The sequence below is a fragment of the Acanthochromis polyacanthus genome, chromosome 3 (genome assembly GCF_021347895.1).
Source record: "Acanthochromis polyacanthus isolate Apoly-LR-REF ecotype Palm Island chromosome 3, KAUST_Apoly_ChrSc, whole genome shotgun sequence".
NCBI lineage: Eukaryota > Metazoa > Chordata > Actinopteri > Pomacentridae > Acanthochromis > Acanthochromis polyacanthus.
In genome coordinates this window covers 36,352,305-36,375,619 of record NC_067115.1, presented here as the reverse complement: position 1 = coordinate 36,375,619, position 23,315 = coordinate 36,352,305, and the positions used below count along the sequence as shown (strand labels likewise).

Below are 23,315 nucleotides of genomic sequence, written 5' to 3'. Positions count from 1 at the left end.
CAAACTGATTTATTAAAATTATTGAGTGAAATTAATAATGTATTGCAGTTTGTAGGGACTATATTTTAAATCACAAATGACCTTTTTCCTGTATTTGGAGGAAATAATGTAGAGTGCAATCTGTTATTTAATATTGTAGGGTCAAATTAATTTCAATTAGGAATCTGTTATGTGAGCTAATCTCAGTTGCTCTGTACATTTAAGAAAGTTTATTTGTGGATGATGTTCTTATTTGCTATATCTGACTTGATAACTGTCCAAAACAACTTCACAGCAGGCAGCACTTTACTCCCAGTGAGCTACTTAGCAGCAGTAAAGGTTAGTATTTAAAATACTTTATCTTATTTGCTTCATTCATTCAAAAATATAAGTCTAAAAACAAGAATTCAGTCATTTACAGGTATGTACTTGATTATTTCCAGGGAAAAACCAGAGACTCTAGATAGTTGGTGCCCCAAAACAAGAAATATTTTTAATTGTTTTGGTTAAATGCAGTGTTCATTCTGAATCCAAATCACACACTTGACTGATTCCTTTTCACACACAGTATAAACATGCTGCACAGTGCACCTGCTGTAGGTCCAGACAGATGTGCAGCAGACATCCTGCTTCACGCACAAGAAAAGGAAATGAAAGTGCACTGATACGCCACTAAACCACATCTTCTGAAGGTAAACAGAATGTGAACTGCAGCTGGAACCTGTATTTCTAGTCATAACTCAGAGGACTTCAAAGGTAAAAGCCTACAATTACAGAAACATTTCTTATCAATGACTTCCTGTTACAGAAGCCCAACAGCCTGTTTTCCAAAGCAACACTGTTCTCCTTCCTTTAAGTATCTTGCTCCATTTTCTACTTTCTTTTCATCTTTAAATCCCAAAACTTACTGTAACTCCATGGCTGCTTGACCTCTTCTTCTTCTGGGGGGAAAACAAACGCCACTCTCTGTCACCTAATCCTCCTCATCTCTGAATCACTGTGCAGTGGGCAAGTGAAGGCAACGCATGTGAGAGGCCTGAGCTGTTACAATAATCCAAACAGACTGACGGGGTGAGGAGAGCTGGAGGGGGAGGGCAGAATGGGTGAGTAGAGGAAAGGCAGGGACCAATTGGACGTTAGAGGAGGCTGGAGGAGGCGGGGCTTAGCGCTGTGCTACTCTTTAACCCCTGGTGAGGCCAAGAGTCATGGAGATAAGGAGAGGAGACAAGCAGCTGAATTATTGTGTTTATGTAATTCACTAAAATGCACCGACACAGAAAGCTGAACTCACAAAGTGCACATGAGGTTACCTTTTCCTCTGCGACAGCTAGAATGGCACTATATTATAAATAGAACAATGATCATGGCTGACAATTGACCTTTTCCCAATTATGTGTATCTGTATTTTTATTGGCTGATTATTAATTAATTAAATGTGCTACTTCTGGTCTGATGTAGCCTCCTCTCTCTGTGTCGTCCCTCTGTGGTCTCATAAACTGAACAAGAAACCTGAAAGTTAGCTTCTCTCACAGTTGCTAATGCTATGCTAACAGCTAGCTTCCACTTGGGCTTCTCAGGAGGGAGAGTCTTAAGAGACAGGAGCTAAAACGGAGCATTTCAGTTAAATGAAGGAAAAGAAGAGGTGCTGCAATGTACAATATTTATAAAAGCATTCGATTTTTGACCACTGAAGCATGTAATAATATTATAATAGACCCCCAAAATAAAATTATGAACTTACAAATATGCAAAATAAGGGCTCTTTAAAAGGGCCAATACATTTTCAAAAATGGCTTTATAGCTTTTATTGACTCTTACTCAAAGATGGGGAAATATTGAGGGCTATTTTCTCTGGACAGACCAATTTTCGGCCTGGTTGATTATTGCAGCCAATGTCTGGCAAATTTCCAATTATTGGTAAAGTATTGACAGATTTTTGCTAAATTAAATGCGCTACTTAAGATCTGATGCAGCCTCCTCTGTCTCAGAAATGTCTCTGAAGCAGCAAAAACTGAAGCAGGACAAACTATGAAGTTAACATCTCTCACAGTGGCTAATGCTATGCTAACAGCTAGCGGCTAACTGGGCTTTTTAGAAAGGAAGTCTTAAAGAGACAGGAGCTAAAACGGAGCATTTCAGATAAATAAAGGAAAAGAAGAGGAGCTGCAACGTATAATATTACAAAAAATTGTGATATTTGAGCACTGAAGCATGTCAACATATTCTAATAGAGCCCACAAAATAAAATTATGAGTCTAGAAATGAGCAAAATGAGAGCTCTTTTAAAAAAATCAATAAATTCTCTAAAACAGGTGCATAGCTTTTATTGAATCAATAATGAGGGACTATTTTCTACTGACAGACCGATTTGACATTTTTCCTATTATCGGTATTGGTAAATTATTAACCAATTACTGATTAATTAACACACTATTTCAGGTGTTATGCAGCCTTCTCTCTGTGTCTCGTGTCACTCTGTGGTCTCAGAAATATCTGTCAGGTTGGAAAAACTGATCACGAAACACAAACTAGGAAGTTAGCTTCACTCACAGTGGTATGCTAACGGCTAAGTAGAAATCAGTCACAGATTAACCTGAAGCAGCGTCTGGAAAACAATAATTATTAAAACTTTAAGATCTGGACTTTAGGGGACAATAAAAGTCATAAAACAATGAAAGATTAAGAAAATAGAGAAGAACAAACTTAGACATATTGATCAATCTGAAAGCATCATAATTTAGTCACTTCTATTGCTGCTTTACAAATTTAGTTACAGTCACCCTTATTAAGAAGAAGCCTAGTTATGAATGACAGGTTCTCTGCTATCATATGCTGTTAAAGCATTACATCTAATTCATACTGATTCAAAATATCTGTTGTCAGCCTTTCTTGATTAACAGTAATCAGGATCGGCCCTGAAAAACCCATATCCGTACATTGCATTATGGGAAAATAACATCTATATTCTATTAAGAACAGTTCAAATGCATGAACGGCAGCAGGGTTTTAAACAAACATTTTCTCTTCTGGTATTTCTGAGATTCCTAAAAGAGTTCAAAGCAAAGGCTGGCTGAAGTCACAGTAATTGAAACAAGATGGTTACAGAAAGCCATGAAACTCATAACAATCCTCTGAATGAAGATCTTATGGAGTATACATGATAGTTCAAAGAGCAGAAGTGCAGTAAGTCACCAGCTGAGACACTATTTGCCCTGTTTGCCCCAAGGGACTCAGTGCACCGAGGCAAAGCTGGTAAACAAGACAGATGATGCAACAAAGACTACGACTCAGGAGAGACAACGAGTAACTGTGTGATATTGTAAACTGTACATTAAAATCACCATTTAGCAAATAATAGAAGAGGAAAAGCTTGTTGCCAACTTTTAGTACTGATAAGTTGATCAGTACCATAAATAGTCTTAATATTTAAGCCTTTGTGTCTGTATTACAGCTGTTTGGTGGAGCTCAGTTCCTGTTCTGACATCTGCTGCCAAGACCACAGACTTTCCCTCAATCTTTGTACAATTTTTATATACTCCTGTCTTGGCAGAGAAACATTATATATATGAAAACATATTAATAAAATGCTGTGTTTTCAGGAAAAAATACAGACACGAGCGTGCATTCACAGACGTACAGGCCCCTGGAGAGTTTCCTATTTCTTGAAAGCTTTAATCTTATTGGCAGGCCGCAAATAATGTTTGTAGTAATTATCTAAATGCATCTGTTTCCCCCTGTACATCCACTCCCACTTAACCGGATTACTCTCTGCATAGAAAACGGCCCTATACGGAAACAGAAATACTATGATTCAATTCTTTTTCAGGTTTGATTTATATCTTCTGATCATGCCATATGTGTGCAACCAAGTAAAGGCGCACCAGCTGAACAAAAATCTATTTTTTAGCTTCAGCAATATACTGTGTGTACAATTTATTACCAGTTTTTAAAGACAATATGAACACATCTCACTATCACTAGTGTGGGAAGGTGGCACTTCAGTCTGAAGGAAGGAAGATCCCACACACCTTTGCATATCCATTAGCTGAAAAGGCAAAAACGAATTATATATTTTCACCTTATATGCAGCTCACATGGAGCTCCATTGAGAAAAAATGGAGCCACTAGTTGAATTATCTCCATTAAATCTCAAGTTTGACTCCTGTTGCTAATTGTTCTGCTTTCCCGGTGAATTTTAGGAGAAAAATACAACAAGTCCTCAAATTCATACGACCACATCGGCCGTATGTAACGTGCACCAGAATACGACCCATGAGAGCGTATTTAAGTTAGCGCCCCTACGGGGAAAAGGAACGCATTACGGGATTTAATTCGAGAAACGGCTTTTCCCCCGCGAAACGGCTTTTTCCTCACTTTCCCAGCAAGGGCTTAGGGTTAGGGTTAGGGTTAGGGATAGGGATAGGGATAGAGATAGTGTTAGATAAATGTTTGTTCATGGTGACGTTTCACCTGCAACACCAGAGTGTCGATATTTACTCAACCGCCAGAGGTCGCATAGTCAAAACATAACACTCGGTCGTAATACGGGAGTGTACAGACGACCTATGTGGTCGTTTTTAGTTTGAGGACAGGCTGGAAAAATATGAAAAACATATCAGGCAAAATCCAAACTTGAACCATACTGAAATGAGAATCACAATTTTGTCTCCCGAGCTATAGAAGGGTGAACTTTGAGCAGTAAGATTTTCCTCTCAGATTCTTTAGTATCACACTTTATTGATCATACTAACCTTCTTAAAACCGCCTTCAATTAACTATCAACCAACCAAATAATGTGCTATATATAAGCATAAGCATTCAGGACAACGGGACACACTAGAAATTCTACAGAAACACAACTATTTATATGCACAAATGAAAAATGACTTGTGACATTGCTGCCAGATCCAGCTGCCCTGGATGCACTTCAGTGTTCTCTCTCAGCTGAAGATAATTAAAGGCAGTCCAGCGATTAACTGCAGCGAACTGTGTAGAACACAAGAAACTCAACTCAGAAAAGGTCAAACAGCAATCCCAGATCATTCAGGTTATTTTCGAATATTTACAGACAGTGAAAGAACATAAATGTTAAGCACATATTTTTGCTTGCTACCAGTTTCCTGTCTACCTCTTTATCTGAAATACATCCAATCTGCAGAAATGAGTCCCCATAACTGATGACTTGTCCTGTTTTAAGGGACACCACAGTCTATTTTAAGCCCATGTGAATTATTTGGGCGGGTCCTGCTCCTCTTGTGTAACTCTGATATCCCCTGCTGGCTGGAACATGACGAACACTTTTCACACCGGCTGATTCTTTGAGAAAGTAGACGTGGAACATGTTGGTACAGACGAAGTGAAAGAGTCTGAGGATGGATTTACTTTTCCTAAGCAGTTTATTGCTTTGTGTGCACCTCTAATAGTGTAATCCACCACTTTTATCCCTCACGTGTGTAGATGACATCTTTTCTTGGTAAATGTTTGTGCACCCGTAGTGGTTTGCACTTTCGCCTTGCAGCAAGAAAATCCCCGGTCCAAATCCCGGGGTGGGCCTGGGATCTTTCTGCATGGAGTTTGCATGTTCTCCTTGTGCATGCGTGGGTTTTCTCCGGCTACTCCGGTTTCCTCCCACAGTCCAAAAATATGCTGAGTTTAATTGACTATTCTGAATTGCCCGTGAGTGTGATTGTTTGTCTGTATATGTAGCCCTGTGACAGACTGGCGACCTGTCCAGGGTGTCCCCTGCCTTCGCCCGAGTCAGCTGGGATAGGCTCCAGCACCCCTGCAACCCTAGTGAGGATAAAGCGGCATACAGAGAATGGATGGATGGATGTTTGTGCACCTTAGAGAACTGAGCTCATTTGAAGCAAAATACATTTTAGTTATTATTTGTGCGATCAATAATACAACATGAAGTGATCTGCTACTGTATTAAATTACTCTCTTTTTTAAGCAAAAATGTGTTTCTAGGTTCTTAGGTGTGAGGATTTGCTTCTTTTGTTGGTTTCACATGAACATATGTTAGATTTTGGGCATTTCATGACATCACACTGAAGTCTGGAGTTTTGTGATCAACAACATCCTTGACTGAATTAACTGAGGATGATGAGAAAATAATGGACATAGTTCAAGTTAATAAGTGTTTATGATTGTTTCTACTTGGTCTGTACCCAAAAGACTATAACAAAAACTAACTCATATTGATGAACCTCAGCTTTCTAATTGCTGAAGGTTGATAGCTCTGTTGTGGAAAGAAAAACAACTTGCAGACCAACTATCACATATTGGATAAAATAAATGATGTCAAACCTTCTCTGAGCAAAATAACTTTCATACTAAAAACAAACAAAGAAAGCATGAATAAGTTTATTTCTAAATTATGTGGCTGGCAGAAAACTAGACTGATTCAGTGAAGAATGTGGAAGACTTGGGATGATAAATACGGATTACCATCTACAAATTGAGAGGAGCAGTTCATTGTTTATTGGTATTCTAATCTTTCTTGTAATTATTTTTATGTTTTGGGTATGTTTATTGAAAAAGAGAATGAAGATATTAAAATGTTTGGTATGGCTCTAATGCCATTCAATACAGCACAACTGTTTGGCTAATCTACATATAGATCATCCAGATTGTTGTGAAAATGCTTAAAGAAGCACTTGATTTAAGTTTTGAAACTCTACCTGTACACAAACAGTGGAGCCTATGCATGTTTTATGGGTTTTTGCCATTCAAAAGAAGATTAAACAGATCACCAAACTCTTAAATCCCACAATTAGTCAAATTCTGGGGGGAAAGGAAGACAAAGAAAAAGGACAGACATAAATTCATTTTCTCCCACAATGTAAAACCTTCAAGGAGCATTCATTTTAACAAGCTTAACTCTGTAATGTCAGATTTCCAAAACTTAATGAACTCTCAAAACAATTATAAATGCTCCAAAGAAAAGGAGCTGAGGCATATCTAGCTGCCCAGACAAACGTAATGCTTGAGCAGCACTTTTATGGGCAGAAATGCGAATAAAGATGTAGAACTGAAAAGAATTTAACTGAACTGGATAGCAAATGTCCAGGTACAACTTAATGTGTGCCTCAAGGCTTGTCACTGTCAGACAATGTACGCTGATCCATCGATTTTAGATTTTGTTATGCATGTTGAACATAAAAGCACAAACACAACTTATATAGACAATCTGTACAATAAGAGTACAGCATTTATGTTCATCAAAAAAATCAATGCAATGCCACTGTTATGTGCAAAAATGTCTTTTTTGAACTAGTACTTATGTATAGCTTGGTTTATTTATATTTTCATTCTACATTCCTCAAACGTTTGTGTATTCTTTAGTGCTGTGACACTGCAAATTTCCCCACTCAGGGATTCATAAAGGCTCATCTTCTCCAGTTACACTAAAATTAATATAGCTTCTCTGCAACTCTTTGGCTTCTGTCCAAAACTTTACACTAACAATTTAATCTACAGCAATTTTTTTATCGCTTTTCTGGGTTTTAGAGCTTTCAAATATGATCATCCTTCATTTCTGAACTGCTAATGAGACAAAATTGCTTTAAAGATGTATGTGACTGGCATTTTTAACTGTTTGTTAGCAATTAATGGATTCAATAATTACAGTAAGTAATCTTAATAAGTAAGTGTGAATTAAGATCTTCCTTCTTCATAGTTGTATTGTTTATATTATGCAACAAACTTTTGGAAAATCCACCAGCTGAGAAGGATAAATAATGATAAAGTTGTTGGAGTTTTCTTTGTCAGACAGCTCAACCTGAAGCACTCCTTAAATAATAGCAATAATCGTGTGCTGAAGCTTGAAGTACGTCCAGTTGATTTTTTTTTTTTTTTGCACTAACAGTTTCGCCCTTTAGCACCCAAACAAACTGTGACTTTTCAGACACTCAAACTTACAACTCAGCTAATAGTGAGTGAGCAGGCTCATGTCCAAAGTCAATCAATCGGCTTCAGCTCACAGCACTTGGCCCATTGATTCTGAGAGGTTAAAATGTCGCAGTGCAACAGTTCAGAATAACAAGCCTCCAGGGCGTCCACTCACTGTACACGGAAAACATCAATGACAGCACCAGTCAACGTGCAGCGGAAAAATATGTCAGTGTTTGTCAGGATAATCGAATACTGGCGGTCAGCTCAGTGGACAATAGAAATCTGCTTCATCGTGTATTAAACAGGTTGTCTCTGGTTTTTATATACTAGTCTAAAGTGCTTGTTCCTCTACAGATATCTTCTGTTTTTTGCATATTTGCCACAGGTAAATGTTGTAGATCATCAAACTAATTTTAATATAAAACAAAGAAAACCCAAGAAAACACTTTTTGAAGGAAAAATGCTGTTCCAGCCCCCAGCCTTGATCTACGTGAAAACTAATTGCCCCTTTAGCTACCTAATGACCAAATTCATTCAGCAGTTGGGTTCAGTTTCCCCATCCACACTCACATAGGATTACTGCCAGGCTTGTTGAATCTAAACATCATTAAATAGAACCTGTCTGGCATTGTGAAGCACCCAAAGGGTTTAAAAAAGCAGCACATGATGCCACGTTCTGAAGAGATTCCAGAACAGATGAGAAACAAAGTCATTGACATTTATCAGTCTGGAGGGTTAGAAAGCCATTGCTGAGGCTCTGAGACTCCAGAGAACCACAGTGAGAGACATTATCCACAAATGGAGAAACATGGAACAGTGGGGAACCTTCCCTGTAGTGGACCAACGATCAACATTTCTCCAAGAGCGTCAACATCTAATCCAGGAGGTCACAAAAGAACCCAGACAAACATCTAAAGATCTGCAGACCTCACTGGCCTCAGTTAAGGTCCGTCTACATGATTCCACAATAAGGAAGACTCTGGGAGAAAATGGATCCATGGGAGAGTTGGAAAGATCAAACCACTACTGACTCCTAGCTCAAAAGATACAAAATTAAGGATTTGGAGTGGCAGAGTCAAAGTCCAGACTGAAACACCATCTAATGTGACTGAATTAAAACTATTCTGCAGAGAAGAGTGGACTAGAATTCCTCCATGGTGTAAAAGACTGATCACAAGGTTGAACCAACATTTAACTGCAGTTGTTGCTGCCAAGGGACCAGCCAGTTATTAGGTTCAGGGGCGCAATTACTTTTTCACAGGGGTGATACAGGTTTTCAATAAGTTATCATTTAAAAATTGCATTTTGTTTTTTGTGGGGTATCTGTGTTTACTATAATTTGATGATCTGGAACATTTAAGTGTGAGAAATATGCAAAAATAGAAGCACAGCACTATATATATTTGGGTTTGGATTCTGGTTTAGTAGATGCTTGTCATACAAATGACTCTTGTTTGACAGCTTTATATATTTTATGCTCGCATATTTTGACAGTAATTTCTCCTCTCACCTCCTTTTTCCACCTGTATTCTTCTCCCTTTGTTTATTCGGTGTAGATGACTGTATTACACAAAATAGAGATCCAGGGGTGGAATTTAGCAGAAAAACTGATTTTACAATCACTGCAACAGCTAAATTACTGCACACCATACTTTGAGGAAACTAAACATGTTCATTCTTTCAGTAATTTAAATTTAAGTCCAAGTGGTAAATGTTTTGGTAAACAACACAAACAGCCATTCAGAAACTTCTGCTGCTAGCGTGTGGCAGAAGCATCTTTAATTCTCAACACTTAAGTTTACTGGATTCTCAATTTAATTAATTTTGAATTAATCTGACCTTTGTAAAGTTGGTGACAATTGATGATGTCTTGATTTAGACCAGTTTTATGTAATCACAGTTGGGGAGTTTGGACAGAAAAGTACACTACTGAGTGAGACTGCAAGTGTGACAAATACAACAGATATCTCATGTTAACTTCTCTTCAACACTAAGTGACAAATCATCCAAGCCACTGCATCGTATGTGATGATGAAATTAAGTGTTGCTTTACTCCAGATCTCTGAGTCATCTGCTGTATTTCTTGATTAGCATGAGAATACTCCCACATGAGCAGTGCTTGAGCTGCAGCACAGTGTACTGCAGTGGTGGGAGAGTTATGCAGCCTTTACTGCATCACACTCTGCTTCCTGTTCCCAGAAACCCTTACTGCACTGAAGCACCTCTAATGTCACAATGACTGAAAAAACAGCGGCTGTAGAAAAACTGCCGATCAGACATCAAAGACTGACAACGAGAGAGATCAGAGAGGGCCGGCAAATGGAACGAGACTTTAAGTCACTCGGTTTATCTATGAACAGGAATGGAGCCAGCTAATGAGATGAAAATGGCTCAGTGTAGGAGTAGACTGATTATCAGCCGGGCAGATTATTGTGGCCAATTTTGCATTTTTCCGATTATCGGTATTCATAATGATCGAATATTGACAAAGTAAATGCTGTGCTTCAGGTCTGATGCAGCTTCCTATCTGTCTGTCGTCAAACTGAACAAGAAACAAGAAATTAGCTTCTCTCACAGTGGCTAAGGCTATGCTAACGGATAGCAGCTAAATAAGAAGGCAGCCACAGATTAACCTGAAACACAGTCTGGAAAACTATTAAAGGGGAACTTCGTTTTTTTTCAACCTGGGATCTGTTTTCATATGTCATTTCATACATGTGAGTGATGGATAAATGAATTTTCGAAAACCTCCACATTATTTGGCGATCGTTATTTGTTGTGGTCTGTAACACCGGTGTTTTGGCGCGAGCTATCGCGCGATTTCGGAACAAGATTTGCTTTCTAGCGTCCAGAGATTTGGATACAGACCACAACAAACAGCGATCGCCAAGTAATGTGGAGGTTTTCGTTCACTTCTCATCTCTAGTAGGTTGTGGGACACTCGTTGAGACTATCCGAGCTAGTCAGTGTGGGGGAAAAAGCACGTTAGGGCGGACTTTGACGCGGGGGGGCAAGTTGCCCCATACTTTTCGTTAGCTGAGCTGCGAAGCTGCCTGCCTGGCTAAATACTGGAGCTATGTCGAAAAATCATTTCTCCATCACTCACATGTATGAAATGACATATGAAAACAGACTCCAGGCTGAAAAAAACCGAAGTTCCCCTTTAATAATGCTTGAAGATCTGAACATTAGGGAACAACAAGAGTGACATAACAGTAAAATATTTTTTAAAAAATCAAGAAGAAAAGCAGACATAGCTGCAGGAGACACACTAATCAAGCTCCGTCAAGTGTCCTAATTTAATCCCTTACTTTTTTTTACATATTCAGTTACAGTCACCCTTATTAATGAAGAAGTCTAGTTATGAATGACAGGTTCTCTGCTATCACATGCTGTTAAAACATTACATTTAATGTCGGTTTTAAATATTGGCCACTGGCTTTTCTCAATGGCCAATAATTGACATTGGCCAGAGATACATTACTTCAGGCTTGGACAATACTTGTAGGTCGAATCTGAAGATCTCGACCTTAGAGGAAACTAAGAATCACCAAACAGCGCATTCAGTTTATCAGTAATCAGCCAATAAGAACATAGCTAATCAGAAAAATGCCAAATATAGGCCATGATAATCAACCATAATCGATCTATCCCTAAAACACATATTGTAAATGGTAAGAGTGATATTAGGTGTGTTAAAAGCATAACCCAAACATTAATCATTGCACTCACTGCAACACAAGACAATGAAACCATTGCAGCACAACAAGAGATATTCAGCTCCCCTTGTTTCTAGTCTTTATGATAAGCTAGGCTAATTGCATTCTGGCTACTTAACAGCTGATACATGACTGAAATTCTCAACTAACTCTCACCAGTGAAGTGAATTGAAGCATTTTTAAAAGTGTCAAATACACCTTTGAAAATGTTTTCTGCCAGTTTTCAGTTCAGTTCTATTTCTATAGAACCAATTCACATGTGTCACCTCATAGTACTTCACATATTTTAAACAAAGAACAGAATCCAACAATCCAAAGTTTCCTTTGGATTCGCTGTGAACAAGCAATTAGGGACGGCTGGAGGGAACCAAAAAAAAAAAAAAAAAAAAAAAACATTTAAAGGGGAGGGGGAAAACAATAACTCTGACAGAACTAGGCACAGGGAAGGTGGACATCTGCCTCGACCAGTTGGGGTGGGAGTTTTTCTGGCACAATCAACTGGGAGAAGACCATGAGGTCAACCCAGAACCAGCTGAAAGGATTACATATCTCATCTGGCCTGGGAACATCTCTGGATCCCAGGATGGCTGAATGAATGGATAGTAGGTGGGTAGATGGATGGATGGATGGATGGATGGATGGATGGATGGATGGATGGATGGATGGATGGATGGATGGATGCTGCTATGCCTCTCTTCTAAAACAGAAATGAATACCCACCACATGTAAAATGAGAGCATTATTATAAATCAATCACTTTTTAATTTAATTGAAAAGCTTTAAACTTTACTCGATTAATGGAATTTCAGACCACCCCCCCCCCCCAAACAAAAAAACACATTTTTCATATCAAAACAAGTGGAACTTTTCAAATCTCCAGTGACTGTAGTGCAGTGCAATGGAACGAATAACTACCAGCTACACCAATTAAACAAACTGTGAAAAAGCTTCATTCAACTGAATGCAAGTCTGAATGCACTCAAGTCAAGTTCAGCAACAAGAAACCACACAGTGAATGTTCACACACGCACGCACGCACGAACACACACACACACAACTGTGCATCAGAGGTTCATTGAAGTCTTCTCAGATTGAAGGTGCAGCAGATTGGTAGTGGTGCAGATACATCACAGGACGCTTCAACGATTGGATGCATTTTCAGTATTAATCCAGAAATGTAATCCATCCATTCATTCTCTTTTCACTGCTTTATCCTCACTAGGGTCACGTGGGGTGCTGGAGCCTATCCCAGCTAACTCGGGCGAAGGCAGGGGACACCCTGGACAGGTCACCAGTCTGTCGCAGGGCTACATATACAGACAAACAATCATACTCGCATTCACACCTACGGACAATTTAGAGTAACCAATTAACCTCGGCATATTTTTGGACTGTGGGAGGAAGCTGGAGTGCCCGGAGAAAACCCACGCATGCACAGGGAGAACATGCAAACTCCATGCAGAAAGATCCCAGGCCACTAAGCCACTGTGCAGCCCAGAAATGTAATCCTGTTCCTTAAAGTTCCCGCACAGTCACGAAGGACAAACTGTGATTCACGAATGTTTTTTTTTTCCACTTACCGAAAGGTTGTCTGAGCTCATCTGGAGGCGTAATAAAAAGTAGAGTGACGCAGAGGATGTGAGAGGTGACGACAGGTCCGACCTGGGAGCTTCCCGGTTTACCGTGTGGTCTGTCTGCAGTCCGTCTGTCTGACCGTCCGTCTGTCAGTCTGTCTGCTGCTCTGCACGACCGATCCGCAGCTGCACTGAGCCGCTTCGCTTCCACTTGACTTATTAAAGGGAAAAACAGTCTGGCTCTGTGCAGACCGGAGAGAAACCTGCATCAATATTACATTCAGAGTAAAAATAGCCCGGTGTCCATGCATTATTGCTGCTTGTTCCTTCAGTGTTACACAAGCGAGGCTGTGCAATCAACAGAGGAGATTATTTTTATTTTGTAGATACATCCATACTTTTATTTTGTCATGAATGAGTGAGATAATTTTTTTAAATGCTATAAATATTTTTATTTCATTTTTTACTGTTTCTTAAAAGAAGGAAGTACACAAAAAGTAAAGTTCCCAAATTTGTCTTTTGCAAAAAAAAAAAAAAAAAGAGGCCCCTTTTAGTGTGAAAAGTACTTTATAGAACCTACTCCCACTTCCTAATTGTAAGGGATGCAAGTTTTTAAAAACTACCTAAGTCAAAACTAATTAAACCAGTTTACTGTTTTAAATAAACTATTTCAGTTGCTATTTAACGTATTTTGATGGGATGTGCTGCAATAATATATCAGTAATTGTATTAGTTTGACATGATATGCTGCTTAAACTCAAAATTCCGCATTAGCTGATTTACAATGCTGTGCAAACGTATTAGAAGAAATCTTCTATTTTTTGCATATTTATCACACTTAAATGTTCCAGATAATCCAACTTAATATTGATATTTATTGAATATTAGACAGAGATAACCAACAAAACACAAAACACTGTTTTAAAATGATGATTTAATAAAAATCTGCATCACTCCTGTGAAAAAGTAATTGCCCCCTGAACCTAATAACTGGTTGGTTTCTTGGCAGCAACAACTGTAGTTAAATGTTTGTTCCAGCTTCTGTTCAGTCTTTTACATCTCCATGGAGGAATTCTGGTCCACTCTTCTTTGCAGAATAGTTTTAATTCGTGAACATTAGATGGTTTTCCAGCATGAACTGTCCTTTTAAGGTCTTGTTATAGAATCTCAGTTCAATTCAAGTCCAGACTTTAACTCGGCCACTCCAGAACCTTCATTTAGTTATTTTTGTGCCACTCAGAGGTGGACTTGTTTGTGTGTTTTGGCTCTTTGTCTTGCTGCATAAACTATTTGTGTTGAGCTTTAGGTCATGAACTGATGCTGGATATTCTCCAGGAGGATTTTCATATAGAGAGCAGAATTCATGGCTCCATCAGTGATGACAAGTCATCCAGGTCCTCCAACCATCACACTACCACCACCATGTTTCACTGCTGGTATCATGTTCTTCTTGTGGAATGCAGTATTAGCTTTAGACCAGATGTAACAGATCCATGTCTTCCTAAAAATTTCCTCTTTGACTAATCAGTCCACAGGATGTTACTCCAGAAGTCTTGAAGCGCATCCAGATATTTTTTGTAAATACCAAATGAACCTTCTTTTTGGTCAGCAGTGGTTCGATCTTTCCAACTCTCCCATGGATCCATTTTCTCCCAGAGTCTTCCTTATTGTGGAATCATGTAGACGGACCTTAACTGAGGCCAGTGAGGTCTGCAGATCTTTAGATGTTTGTCTGGGTTTTTTATGACCTCCTGGATTAGATGTTGACGCTCTTGGAGAAATGTTGGTCGTTGGTCCACTCCTGGGAAGGTTCTCCACTGTTCCATGTTTCTCCATTTGTGGATAATGTCTCTCACTGTGGTTCTCTGGCGTTCCAGAGCCTCAGCAATGGATTTGTAACCCCCCAGACTGATGAATGTCAGAGACTTTGTTTCTCATCTGTTCTTGAATCTCTTTAGAACATGGCATCATGTGCTGCTTTTTCAGACCCTTTAGCTACTTCACAGGTTCTATTTAATGATGTTTAGATTCAACAAGCCTGGCAGTAATCACATGTGAGTGTGGATGGTGAAACTGAACCAGACTGATGAATGAATTTGGTCATTTGGTGGACTGGTGGCTAGAACATCCTGGTATGATGATGCGATGACTGATTTATATCGTTAGTTTAATCTGTAAAGGAACTATTCTGAAAAGATGTAAAAGACAGCACCAAAGGGATAACAATTATCTGCAACTTCCCACAGTCTCCTCTGGTTATCTAGAAACTGCTCCCAACCTGTTTGAGGCGAAACAAATCACAAAACAGTGAACTGACATTTTTACATCCTATTTTATTTCAGTTTTTGAATGTTGTTTCAGGTCTAAATTGTAAGCTGTAAGGGAGCTTGTGAACTGAGACAGGTTTTTTTTTATAGTTTTCAGTCTTTACATTAAGCTAAGCTAAGATGACTGCCAGTAGACTGGCTTTTCATTCCCAAGATGTTTAGGTTCTGTGGAAGGTAATTATACTTGTTACAGTGTCGATATGCAGCTTTAAAGATAAAATAAAATAAAAATAATTAAAAAAATGTTACAAGCAAAAAGAAATTCTTTTACTGTTTAGCTACCAACTGAACCACACCAGCCTGCTATGGGACTCCTAGTGGGACGTCCCAGCTCAAGTGGCAACTGTGGTTTCCAGTCAGGTCACTCCCTCCTTATGAGAGAGACTGTCGCCACGGCAACTCTACATTATGCAGCAGCCCATGAAAGGATCTTTTCAGATTAAAAAAAGAAAGAAAGAATCAAGTTATTTGCATTCCTTTTCCATTAATGATTTTTTTGTGTGATAAAAAAGGTGGTGTGAGGATTATTGTCTGCGGTGTGTCAGAGGAGGGGGAAGGGTTGATCTCCATGCATTAAGGCCTCACAACTATTTTAGAAAAAAACTAATGCTCGCTCTCTCTCTCTCTCTCTCTCTCTCTCTCTGTGTGTGTGTGTGTGTGTGTGTGTGTGTGTGTGTGTGTGTGTGTGTGTGTGTGTGTGTGTGTGTGTGTGTGTGTGTGTGTGTGTGTGCCACAGTCAAAGGCTACCTGTTTAGCATGCACTGCACAATCACGGCCTCAGTGCAAAGATTTCTTTTAACATCTCTGTTTTCTGACAGCTAATCAGGTACAGTAACGTCCTTAAACCATCTCTTTCTCAAAGCTAAAGAACTGATTCAATTCAATATAAAAAGTGCATCACTGACAGTGTTGCTATGGTTGATATTTTTAAAAAGAGGCTCAAGACTCATTTTTTTAACCAGGCCTTCAACTTGTTTTGACAATTCTTAGCCCTTCTGCTTTTTATTATTATTATTATTATTATTATTTATTATTACTCGATCTTTGAACTTTTAGTGTTTTATGGTTTTACATATTTTAACCTTTATTTTAACTTATTTTTACATTATTTATTTTATTCTATTTATTTATTTCAGTTCCAGTGTTCCTCAGTGCCTCGCCATGTCTTGATGATGTCATGTTCTGTGGGTGTGTGAGTCTGTGTATGTGTGCGTGTGTGTGTGTGCTTACGTGGGTGTGTGCATGTGAATGGCTGTCTATATGGAGGGAGGGTGGAAAGTTGTTGTTTTTTAAATTTTATTTATTTATTGCCTTCTTTCTTTTTAATTCTTGTGAAGCACTTTGTGTTGTTCTGCATGAAAAGTGCTGTACAAATAAATAAAGTTTGAAGTTTGAAGTGAAAACTACAGAAATATTTTCAATAAAATGTTTTAAAAAGTCCAAGAACTCACATTACAGGCCAAAAGTTTGGAAGTGAGATCAAATTTGTCCAAAAACAGATCATAGTTTTATTGATGTTCTTAGCAACAAAATAAGCATGATTATTATATAAAGAGTTGCTCATCAGAATACATTTTTAATGTAATTATCAGGTATTTATATCTGTACTCTTGTTTCTGTACTCAGCTGTTTCTTTCCAGACATTTCTGTGGTAGTTACAACGATGTGGACACAGACTTATTGGGATTTTTGTATGTAAAGTGTATGCAAGCTAAAGTGAATAATGCAAACTGTGTTTTTTTGTTTGTTCATTTGTTGTTGTTTTTTACTGTTGAACTAAAGTTGTGACTCTTGTAAATCCCCTCAACTCTAAAACTAAGCCCTTCTTTTCTTTTGTTAACATTTGTTCAGCAATTGTCTGGTAACTTCAATGTCTGTACCTAAAGGTCTAATCATGCAGTAAATACATCCCAAAATCAACAGAATTCATACTGGTATGTAAAACAGAAATTGTGAACAGAAACTTTAAAGTTCTTCCAGACTTTTGGCCTGTAGTGTAGCATGCAGACTGGTCCTGCAACCCATTTTATTGCTGCAACAACATTTTACCAGCATGTCAGTCGTGTTAGTTAATCTTGCAGGAATAAGAATGTGAAAAAAATTGAATTTGCAGCAGCAACTGAAGCTTTGAAAAGCATGCAGTGGATCAAAAAACATATACTTCAAGTTCATATACCTAAATACAAGTGCATAAAGCACACAAAAACACACAGAGAGTTCAGTATAGATGCTCAGTTGCAGGATGATTTTGCTTTAAGTACTTAACACAAAGAAAAAACAACACGGAATTTCATAATCATGGCATCATCTGAAGCATGTAAACAGTAAATAAATGTCACACCTCAGTGCACACTACCTTCATATGTTTAAAGCAACAACATGAAGCGTGTTTGACCATAATTTCACGTGTTACTGGTCACAGCTGCCTGCACCTGCTGCTGTCCTTAGTTCAGTGGAGCATGCTGGGATCGGCAGAGCTCCACGGACGGCTGCTGAATAATTGAGCGACTTCTTTTGTCTCGTTCATGCCGTCCTCATGGAACACATGTTGAGGAGTAAATTGCAATGAATGTTTGATGTGAAAATGGCCTTTTTTCTAAAGGTAAACTGTGATTAGGAAGGCTGCTGCTACATGTACAGCACCAGCAGGAGACTTACTGACACTTAGGGTGCCACAGTAAGCTAAGGGTGAGCCAAAAATGTTTGTGGTGACGCAAAACCTACAGCTTGAAAGAGCAAATATGCAGTGCACTGATATGTTTCTATTTAATATTTCTATTTATTATCTATTAAATATTTTTCTATTTAATATTTATCAAATCACATCAAATTAGGAGTAGAGTTTGAATGTAGAGTAGAGCTCTGGTAAAATGATTTCAGAAACCATTTATGATGCCGTAACTGGTCAGAGTAATGTATGGAATGTGATTTAATGCTGAATATTTGGGCTGCAACTGATAGTTTTTAATAATATTATTTGACCTACTAATTGTTTTTCTCAATTCAGTGATTACTGGTTTAGTTTTGACTATAAAATCTGAGAAAATGATGAGAAATCCTGCGAATGCCGAGGTAATAACAACTGGACTTTGAGAGACCAAAATTAGCAGGAGTTAAATATTTCCAGATTTGTTTTTGCACAACTACAATGGCAGCCTAGAATGGCATTTAGAATTATTCATAAATTACTCTGCAAACGGAAGTGGCAGAGTTTTGTGATGATCGGTGTACGTTTGTCTGTCCGTCTGTGCGCAACATTAGTCAAAAACGGACAAACAGATTTGGATGAAATTTTCAGGGAAGGTCAGAAATGACACAAGGACCACCTCATTACATTTTGGCAGAGATGCATCTTATAGTCTGGATCCACAGATTCCTTAAAGATTTCTGTATCATTGTGAGATAGCAGCACGGCATCACTGTAACCATGACAACAAGTGAACACTATGTCAGCTGCCTGCTGATGATGATCACATGATTGTGATCCCACTACAAATCGATGTCTGTGGACTTATCGTGACTTATCTGTCGTAAATAATGCAAGAAACAAACAAGTGATCAAATTGTGGGGTTGTTTCCGAGTCCCATCAATTCCTGCCACTGCTACATATTTGGGTCATGTGATTCGGTATCCGTACATAACATACACATGCATAGCACACGCCTGTGCTCAGCACAAGGTCATTTTGTTTGTGGGTACATCTATGTTAAATGGTCACAGTCTATGGTGCTGTGATTTCTGATCATCAATAATGAATGAACAAATGCTGCATTTCTGACAATGCCATATGGCGGAATGAAGAGCCTTGTGGTCACTTAGAAATGTCCTTATTTTGGAGAAAAAAAAGCAGTGTTTCCAATGAAGATAACATTAAATGAATCAGAAATCCAGTCTAGACATTGTTAATGTGGTAAATGACTATTCTAGCAGGAAACTGCTGATTTTTAATGGAATATCTCCATAGGGGTACAGAGGAACATTTAAAGCAACCATCACTCCTGTGTTCTTATGCTACATTGTGTTAGGTAATGGTGTTAAAAGGCTAATTGCTGATTAGAAAATCTTTGTGCAGTTATGTTAGTACATGAATAAAAATGTGAGTTATCATGGAAAACATGGAATTTTCTGGACGACCCCAAAATTTTGAACAGTAGCGTGTTTTGTTACAGCAAACCACCAGCACACAGCCTCCCAGAATTCCTTGTTTATCTCTTGGTCTCCGTCAACACAAATACCCAAGATGTATTAGATAAACAACAATTTGTCAAGCTGGAACCAGAAAACATTTGGCATTTCTGCAGAATGAAAATTGCTTCTGTTTCTGTTTTTGGGTCCACTAAAATTTATCACCAAAGTATGTAGAGAAAAACACATTTTTATCACCGGATTAAAGTATGGCATGCAACAATAGCAAGCAATTCATGTTCTCCCATTAATTGAGTGTATTAAATACGCTCCTCACCCCATGTTTCTACCCTCCAGCTTTCCTTCCATGATGGTTTCCGGGTCAGTTTGGGGTTTTGACTTTCACCGCGTGTTCATGTCGTGTAGATCTGAGGACAGGAGGAAGGAAGTCGCTCACATCAGCACTCGATTGTCAACCGAAAGCCTTCCACTAACTCACAATCATGTCTGCATATTTGCATCAGTTACTGTTGTGCTGCAGTAATCTGAACCGTCGCCTCCAGGAAGGTTGTATTTAAACTGGCTGCTAATCTGAGTGGTCTGCTGGTGAGCTCTCACAGATAATCCCCGAGGCCGTAGTAGAACTGGAGGATGTAATTCTGGCATGTCGTTAATGTGCTGAAAAAGCTGCGACGCATACGTTTACATGCGTATTAAAGGTCAGAGTGAGGCGGAGAGACAGACAGGAAGTGACATGATGTCCTTTAAAGTGACGGGGAGGGAGGTCAGCGCCAGGCCAGATGAGCAAAACTCAAAAAACAACCTGTGTCTAAAGAACAAGCCTGCATAAACACAAGACTGTATGATTAAAAACAAATAGTTTTTAAAGGTCACTGGATGTTTTCTGATTACTACTGTGATTGTCAGTGCTTAATATCTGATAAATAACTGTAAATGTGCACTAAAAATTTCCTCACTCTTTGCAGAGATGCTGCAGCCTCCTTCCTGTCTGGAAACACTTCTGATCCCAGACGTCTGCTTCATGATGAAAGCATCCCCGAGCCGTTCTTTTAATCCACCAAACATTCCCAATATTCCCTCCTTTTCTTGCTGGTTGTTGAGCCTGCAGCCCAGAGAGCGAAAGCAGAGATCCTGCTCTTCAGGTGTTTGGTTGAGCTGCAGGATAAGGAGGGATTGAGAGGAGCATAATCCCTCACACATGACTACAGAAACTTTGATCTACAGATGAACGTGCCAAGTCACGAGCTCCGTGAGTCTTCATGCTCTGCAGGAGTACAACATGTGGAGTAGAAGCAGCATTGATGGGACCTCCTGTACCAACCAAAGTTAGACCTCCATACAGCAGCATGTCTCACTATAGGTGCACATACACTCATTGGACACGTCATTAGGTGCACCTTGCTAGTAAAAGGTTGGACCTCCTTTTGTCTTCAGAACCACCTTAATTCTTTGTGGCACACTTTCAAGAAGGTGTTGGAAACATTCCTCAGAGATTTTGGTCCACATCGACATGATAGGAGTTCCTGCTGGTTTGTCGGCTGCACATCCATGATGCCGATCTCCCGTTCCACCACATCCCAAAGGTAACTGTGGAGGTCACTGGAGAACAGTGAACTCAGTGTCACTCATTGTATCCTGCATTCCTTGGTTGTAACTCAACCAGTTTGATTTGATTTCAGCTTTGTGACATGATGCTTTATCCTGTTGGATGTAGCCATCAGAAGATAGTCCACTGTGGTCATAAAGGGATGGACATGGCTAGCAACAATACTCAGGTAGGCTGTGGAGTTTAAATCATGCTCAGTTGGTGTTAAGGGGCTCAAAGTGTGCCAAGAAAATATCCTCCATACCATTACACCACCAGCAGCAGCCTGAGCCGTTAATTCGAGGCAGGATGGATCCATGCTTTCATGGTGTTGACGACAAATTCTGACCATCTGAATGTTGCAGCTGAAATAGAGACTCATCAGACCAAGCAACGTTTTTCCAGTCTTCTATTGCCCAACATTGGTGAGCCTGTGTGAATTGTAGCCTCAGTTTCCTGTTCTTAGCTGACAGGAGTGGCACCCGGTGTGGTCTTCTTCTAGCCTAGCCGCGCTAGCCCCATGTTTCTGAAGGCACAAGGGTCTAGGGCCGCTCGACAGGGAGGGAGGCAGGCCAGAAGGTTGTCTTTCAAATCAATCTGCAGCAATTGGGTAGGTATACAACCAATCAGCGCAACGAATAGGCTGATGTAGTTCCTAGAGCGCTGGCGGATTGTCCCATTAGCTTCCCAACCAGCGCAGCCAACTGGTATATAAAGGATTTGCCATATCCCGTCGGCATAAGTCCAAATACGTCTTTCTTCTCAATGAAACACTTCAGGGCTGTCCTTTGTTTATCTTTCAAGTTGAATTTTAGCTTCAAATCTTTAAGGGCTGTGGCCAAAGCCGAGTCGAAAGATAACTGTTTATTGTGCGCTGGTTGTTTCTGTCAGAATCGTCGCGCCTCTGTCGTCACTTAGTTACGTCCACCTTCTGACTCTACACTTCATGGTGATTCGTCCGGCCAGTTTTAGGAGCATCCAACCTCGAGGCTAACCGAGGGTAACTAGACCCACCCTGGCAGAGAATTAAATTCGTTGCCGTGGGTTGTCTAGCGCGGCTAGGCTAGTCTTCTTCTGCTGTAGAACATCTTCTTCAAGGTTGGACGTGTTGTGCTTTCAGATTTGGTGTTCTACATTCCTCGGTTGTAACCAGTGATTATTTTAGTTACTGTTGCCTTTCTGTCATCACTAACCAGTCCGCTCTCTCCTCTCACCTCTGACATCAAGAAGATAGTTTGGTTCACGCAACTGCTCCTTACTGGATATTTTCTCTTTTTCAGATCATTCTCTGATTGTGAAAATCCCAGTAGATCATCAGTTTGTGAAATACTCAGACCAGTTTGTCTGGCATCAACAACCATATCATGTTCAAAGTCACTTAAATCACCTTTCTTCCCCATTCTGATGCTCGGTTTGAACTTCAGCAGGTTGTCTTGACCACGTCTACCTGCCTACAGTTGAGTTTTGGCCATGTGACTGGCTGATCAGATAATTTTGTGTTACCAATTGAACAGGTGCACCTAATAAAATGGTCGATGAGTGTAAATACAGTCAGTTCAGGCCAACTGTTTTTAAGGGGTTTTGCTTGACCAGGGATAGGATTCCTTTGTTATCTATCACACTTGTTTTCTTGGTCTTCTGGGTTTTTTGGTGCTGCTGAGCTCACCAGGTCGTTCTTTCATTTTAAGAATGGGCAGCTGAAACATGAGATACTCTGCTGCACTCTAGTGGTAAAACATGTTTATGCTCTATTTAAGTGAACAAAACATTTGGATCAAGATTCATTTTATTCTTTGGTCAAGAGTTTGTGTATACAGAATACTGAAATCTGTTTCTATAAACTAGGTTAATTTATTTTGGCTATTTGGCTATAACCTAAGCATGACTAAATAACAGTAATTTACATGGTTTTGGTCTTATTCACCTGTTTTATCTCAATATTTTAAAGAGTTTTTCACTACACCATTTCATACTGAAGATGCATAACCTGGATTTAACACACAGGTTTATTATTTTGTGCACAGGACTGCTCAGATATTTCAAAACTTGATCCACATGTTCAGTTTAAAGAAAACACCAAGAACAAGA

General features: G+C 39.3%; 1 protein-coding gene across 2 annotated transcripts in view; it reads right to left on the bottom strand.

Annotated features, from left to right (window-relative positions):
• The window catches only part of trim2a (tripartite motif containing 2a), a 48,670-nt gene extending 35,302 nt beyond the window's left edge, over window positions 1-13,368 (bottom strand). Inside the window, exon 1 of one of the 2 annotated variants that reach the window (XM_022212510.2) lies at window positions 13,175-13,368. The gene's annotated coding sequence lies outside the window, so the exon portion shown is untranslated. Of the gene's footprint in view, window positions 1-887; window positions 1,047-13,174 lie in introns of those variants that run through there. The other variant, XM_022212506.2, reaches the window with a different exon arrangement.
• Between the last annotated feature and the right edge of the window lie 9,947 nt (window positions 13,369-23,315).